Genomic DNA, 6894 nt, shown 5'->3' with positions numbered 1-6894 from the left:
GAGCTTGAATTCAAAGAAGTTGAATGCTTCTTGCTAGAGGAGTTGATGACAAGATATCCAAAATTTGAGATATTCTTCATGGAACATTTGCTTGTTAGATCATCCATGACATTTTTGCTGGTGATATGGGATTGATTAAGAGACCTAGAGAAATCCACACTAATACTGAAGGCTGAATTAAAGGATCTAGATTGACTAACCATATGAGCACTACATCTAGAAGAATGTTTAGCTGTCTGGAAAGTGAAGTTATCATGTACAGGTTTCTCAGATATAGGAGGATTGTTTCTAGCAACTGGAAAATCAAGTTCATCCATGGAAACACAAAAATTCTATGTACAACTTTTAGTGAAGTAGACGGACCAAGCAAGCATTGTAACATATGAAAAAATGCACTCAGCAAGAACCACCAGATACTCTATAGCTTGGACAACAACATAGTTCTCAAATTATAGAGACTCATAATTATCAATCACTGATAATCAGTGTAGCTCGCAAATTACAGAGACTCATAATTATCAGTCACTTATAATCTATGTAAGACAATGTTCTAAGATTTGATGAGTACGAGATATTATCCACACCAAGTCAAATTGTGATATTGCTATCAGGATTCAACTGTGTAGTTTTTGAGTCAAACTCATTGATTCATATTTCATGAGTAGTGTTTTACACAAACCTATTTCTCATGATAATGAATAGAACACTTAGTACTACTCCAACACACTTAACTACGGAGTTTCCTCCACAGTTAAACCCACTCTACTTGCAACCCCATTTGCAAAATCATATTGAAAAAGCCACCTTTTCACCAATTTGCCACATCTCCACCAGTATGTAAAATGTAGAAATATAGTCAAAGCAGGAGGTGGATTGTAGGAATGCCATCATCTCCAATTCTAGAGGCTCTGTAAAAAATTTAGATTAGATTTTATCTCCTCACCTTTGAAATCCGTCAACCATTTTTGTTTCAAATTTATAAATACATAATTATAAAAATTTCAGCAAAATGTCGCCCACCAATAAAAATAAAAGATGGAAATTAGATTTCAAAATGCTGAGAAATTGAAACTTTAGGAAATTCTATCTTCTTTCTTACGGATTCCAGGGCAGAAATCACTGTAAAAAATAGTGTATTAGTCTTCGCCTAATAGGTAAAAGCCAATAAAATACTCATAAAACTGATTTAGAAATCTCTATCAAATACAACTCTTCATACATTTTCTTCTTCTTCTAATAAAAAAGTGGCACAACAATTTGCCAGTGGCTACGTAACCAGTATTAAAAAGTGTAAGTATACATTATTTTCACTGCAATACATTGCATATAAGTTGCACCACGGCGCCTAGCAATTTCCTTTCTTAAACTAAGAGGAATTTTATACATTAATTTTTATTATTACTTAATAAAATATCGCTTGTAACTTTAGGGTTTGGTAACCGTTAACATCCATCGGTCAAAGACAGTAACAGGGTTCCCCTCAATATCTTGCCAACATAACTGGTGATCAGCGAATGTATTAATTAATTTCTTTCATTTGCAAGAATTGCTTCCCTCAATTATTATTTTAGGGCTTGACAAGTACGGAAACAACTTTAGGCTAATGTCTAAAATGAAAAAAAGTAGATAAAAGGAACATGTCTGACTTAAATTAAAGGAGGTTGATTAATAGATAGTAATCTACTAAACTAGCAGTTGCACATTTTAGTACGTTCAACAAGAAGCCGATAGAGATGATATGATATTGAAATTGGTTAATTTGAAATGATGAAAAACAGATCTAGATTTTGAATTACATAGAAATTTACAAGTTATAGTTGATTTTAAATTTCAGAATTTGAAAAAGAAGTAGCATGCATTGAGAAATAAGAACAAAATAAAAGATATTTTTTTGATGTATTGAATAAAGTGAAGAATAATAGTTTATAATAAAAATATTTTTGTAATGCCTGTAAATTTTGAAGTCCCATTGTAATAAAAGTAGTAAAATTGTATTGTTGTTGTAGGAGAGTACTTAATAGTGCAATGTTAATAATTGCAAAGCAATGAAGCAAAACACAAATATGAGCATTGATTTTATGTTATAGTGAATGAGCTCAATGACTTTGATTGTATTTGAGTTACCTGCAATCAATGATTGTGCAATTGTTCATTTGTATGCCTTTTGAGGATTAGATAACATGATTTTATGGTTGCATTTTTTTCATAGTAAAAGAGTAATCTAAATTACTTTGTAAAAAATGAAATATTTGTTTCTTCATTCTTTCACGTCAGTATCAATTAAATACCTTGAAATGTGTGGAGTGTGAAGTTGGTAGTACTTACGCATGAAGATTTGAATGCATGGTTGAGAAACGGTTTGCAACAGCCATGTGAGGAATGGTTATGTATTATTTTGCTACAAATTTTTTTTGAACTGAGTTAGTAATACATAATAGAAATTTGTGGTTAAATTGTGTTTTAATTGTAGGAGTGAATTTATACATATGACTAAATAGAGAGAATATTGACTCATTACCTTTGTGGCTGAAATATTGGTTTTTGTGAGAAATGAGGTTGGTGATAGTAGTTGTAGACGTGCTTTCTCTTTTTTCCTAGCAGTTGTATAAGTATTATTTTCCATCTTGCAGTACCTTTCAAAAGGAAAAGGTTGGTGAATTTGTAGGTTGTTCAAATTTTTTACTCTTGATAGTGTTATAAATGTCAATCTTTGTCTTTCTCTTCCTCCGATGCCTATTGTTATTCTATTTAGTGTGAGTCCATGAGATTTGTGTATGGTAACAACCCAAGCCATTGTCAGTGGAATTTGTGTACGACTACCTCTTGTAATTGGAGTGATGAGAACATTTTTTGGGTTTTGTGCATCCCAAGGTGGTCCAATGTAATTGTCAAATTTTACAACTACATATTTTGGTAGATTTGGAGGAGATGAAATTGTATCATAAACTATGGAATTTACTTGTCCAATTGATCCATTTACAAGGCCAATTTGTATCCATAAGTTTGTTGTTAGCATTACTTGTTGACCTATGCAAAGGAGCACCTCTTGTAAGAGTTGTTCGTCTTCAATTTGTTCATTTGATTTGTGTGCAACAACTCTAGCAGTGCTATGGGCAATTGGAAGGTTCCAATTTTTGAGCATTTTCTTGTTATGTTTTATTGCGTATCCATTGGTTGCAAATAGATGGGTGGATTTATCGAACTCGATGTTTTGATTTTCATTGAGATTATCTTCTGTTTGAGTCATTAATGTTTCCCAATCTTATTTGATTGGTACAACATTTCGAATATTTTGCAAGATTTTACGAAACTTTATCTGGGATTCAATATGTCCTTGTTGGCGAAAAACTATATCTAATGTGATTGCTACATTGAATGTGTTCCACAACATTAGGGCTATTGAGTGTGAGGCATAAATTGGTTTGTTCATAACTTGTGGAACCTGGCCTAAGTCATCGACAAAAATGATTGAGATTCCACAAAATGGTTTATGTTGGTTTTGAGGAAATGTTGACGTAGACGATTGTCAATTTTCAATAGTATTTTTGGGCCTAAGAAGCTCATGTCGTCAATTAGAATGTATTTGACATGTTTGAAGTCTTCCTGTAGAGTTGTTAATGACTGGGCTTGTAAGCGATGCATATCTTTAATTTGAATGTATAAGCATCTGTGGATTGTTGTTGCTTGTATATTGTATGTAGCAACCCCTATAGGAGCTAGTGCTAGCAATGTATTTTTTCCATTTTGAGCTCTCAAATTACAGAGACTCGTAATTATCACTTAAAATCTATGTAAGACAGCATTATGAGATTTGATAGGTAGGATGCTATAAGCATTTAATTGTGTAGGCTTTAATCAAATTTATTAATTCATATTTTACGAATAGTGATTTGTACAAATTTATTATTGGAAAAATATACCATAAAAAAAAAAAAAATTTAAAAAAAAAAACTTTCAGGTTATTATTTTATCGAATAATAGATGCCAATTTATGCAATAACTTGACTCAACAACATTCTTAAATGACTACTAATTAACTTATGGACACCTACTCACATCTACAATAAGAACTTGATTCAAATTAAAACTCTTTGACTCAATCCTAAACTAAACTTGTGTTGTGGCAACTCAACAAGAATAGCCACATGTCCAACAATTATTATTGACTATCGTACAAAATGCGCCTCCAATAAAAAAAAGATAGAAATTAGATTTGAAAATGCTGGAAAATTTGAAACTTTAAGAAATTCTATCTTCTCTCTTACGGATTCCAGGTCAAAAATCACTGTCAAAAATAGTAAGTCAAAGAAATCAATCAATGGACATCCTACAAACCTTATAACAGTAAATTTGATAAAAATCATTTTTTCTTCCTATATATGAAGAATTTCTGATACTAAACCATTACAAAAACTGAACCAGTGCCAATGGGAATGACTGAGCTCTTCCTTGATTTGCTCCTTCCCTTTGTTAGCCTAACAATCAGCATCTTTTTCTTCCTGCAGCTTTTCTTTCATGGTCGAAAGAGAACTAAATCTGAAAACCCCACTCTCCTTCCTTTCTTCGGCATACTTTTTCCACTGATAAAAAACCGTCACAGGCTGCACGATTGGGTAACAGAATTACTCTCTGCTTCTCCTTCCAATACATTCAAATACCATTGACCAGGAGTAATAAGAGGATATTTCACAGCCAATCCTGCAAATATAGAGCATGTGCTGAGAACCAAATTTGAAAATTACAGGAAAGGGGTGCGCTTCAATTACATTCTTCACGACTTTTTGGGAAGAGGAATTTTCAATGCCGACGGCGAGCTGTGGAAGATGCAGAGGAAAGTCGCCAGCTACGAATTCAACACCAAATCGCTCAGAAATTTCGTGGTAGAAACAGTGCAATCAGAAATTCTGGAGCGCCTCATACCTGTTCTTTCCAAAGCCTGCAATGAAGGAGCCTCCGTTGATTTGCAAGACGTTTTGCAGAGATTTACCTTCGACAATATTTGCAGAGATTTACCTTCGATAATATTTGCAGAGTAGCTTTCGGAGCAGATCCCGCTTATCTGGATCCCTCTCTCCCCCAATTACCCTTTGCTAGGGTTTTTGGAGATGCAACAGAATTAAGCTTCGGGAGATTTCTGTACGGGATGCCCTTTCTCTGGAGAATCAAGCGTGCCCTTAACCTAGGTTCTGAAAGGCGACTGCGCAGGGCGATTCGCGCGGTGGATGATTTTGCTCTGAATATAATTCGCTCTAGAAGGAAAGAGATCGCCGAGAGTCAATTAAAGGGAAGCGAATCCCCAAGAAATGACCTCCTGTCCAGATTAATGGCAGCAGCTAACGAATTTGAAACAGAGATGGGCGAAGAAGAGGAGAAAAGCAAATCCGATGTTTTCCTCAGAGACATGATTGTGAATTTTATGCTGGCCGGAAGAGATACAACTTCGACGTCACTGACCTGGTTTTTCTGGGTGCTTTCATCGCATCCGCGAGTGGAATCGGCCATCCGCCATGAAATTCTGCAGATTTTATCAAATAGAGAAGGGGAAATGGAAGGAGAACCGAAAGGGGGTTTCGATACGGCGTTTACATACGACGAATTGAGGGAAATGAAATACCTCCATGCTGCTGTGTGTGAATCTCTGCGATTGTACCCTCCTGTACCTCTTGATTCCAAATGTGCAGTGGAAGATGATGTTTTCCCCGACGGGAGTTTTGTGGGCAAAGGGTGGGCTGTTGATTACAGCATTTACGCCATGGGTAGGATGGAAAGCATCTGGGGAGCAGATTGCCTGGAATTTAAACCAGAGAGATGGTTAGTGGATGGAGAATTTGTAGGAGAAAATCCTTACAAGTTTACTGCTTTCCATGCCGGACCTCGCATATGTCTGGGAAAGGAGATGGCCTTCATTCAAATGAAATCGATTGTGGCTTCCATACTCCATGTTTTTAGCTTTGGGATCGATAACAGCTTTGTTCCCACTTATACACTCGACTTAAATTTGCGTATGAAGGGAGGAATGCTGGTTACTGTCAGGAAAAGATGATTTCTTCGACGAACGGATATCTTAGAGTAGTTTTTATGTTGCCTTTACCTTAACTGCGTCTGTTTTTTGTGGCTCTGTAATATGTTGTGATGGATATAGATATAATATACTTTTAATTCCTCGCAGTTGTAGATTTAATGAGTGTGGGGGTAATATAGGATACCTAATGTTAGTGCTTATAATATTGGGTTAAATGGTTTGGAAAATGAATGAAAGTATTGGTGTACATTATTAGAAGTTACCATATTCCATTTCTAGATGTTATGGGCAGTGTTCTTTCATTAAAAAAGTTGAAATTTTATTATTATTTTGTTTAATGTTGAAGAGAAAATTTGTGCCATCACAATTTGATATCTAAAATTAAATTAAGTTTTCAAATCTATTTTATGAAGTTTTTGTTGGATGTTTAAGAATGTTTATGTAATGGTTGATATCTTTGACAAGTGCTTTCTACCAAATCACATTGAAGATAGAAGAGTCTCAGGAATCATTTCTTTGACAAGCTTTGTCTCTTTAATGGGGAATGACTTTCTTAATAATGGTAACACTTGTTCATTAGGGATCAAAGAGACAACAAAGATGTCTCTCTAATGAGAGATGCACACAAAGAGTGATCTAAATAGGAGCTTTCTTAACATAAGGGATGGTTGAGAGACGTAGTAAAGGATTTCAGGTGATGGCACACAACCAATCAATAGAAGATTATAATGTTGAAGATTATAAGCCTATCGAAGTTATCTTAGATTGGATATGTGAAATAGGCTAAGAGTGGCAAGAGGTAACTTCAAATAAAGGTTCTAATCTAGCACTATTGTTCCTCCCCTTGCACATTTCCTCATTTTTTTGCTTAC

At 34.8% G+C, this 6894-nt stretch overlaps 1 pseudogene across 1 annotated transcript; it reads left to right on the top strand.

Annotated features, from left to right (window-relative positions):
- The first annotated feature begins 4333 nt into the window (after positions 1-4333).
- On the top strand, positions 4334-6280 carry LOC149556185 (cytochrome P450 94A2 pseudogene; annotated as a pseudogene). The gene has a single exon (XR_016364644.1). The product of XR_016364644.1 is annotated as a cytochrome P450 94A2 pseudogene (transcript).
- Positions 6281-6894: the final 614 nt, after the last annotated feature.

Source organism: Cupressus sempervirens, chromosome 5 (genome assembly GCF_028749045.1).
Source record: "Cupressus sempervirens isolate cs-2001-9-10 chromosome 5, ASM2874904v1, whole genome shotgun sequence".
Lineage (NCBI taxonomy): Eukaryota > Viridiplantae > Streptophyta > Pinopsida > Cupressales > Cupressaceae > Cupressus > Cupressus sempervirens.
Note: the sequence above shows the minus strand (reverse complement) of the source record. Positions and strands in the feature narration are given on the sequence as shown.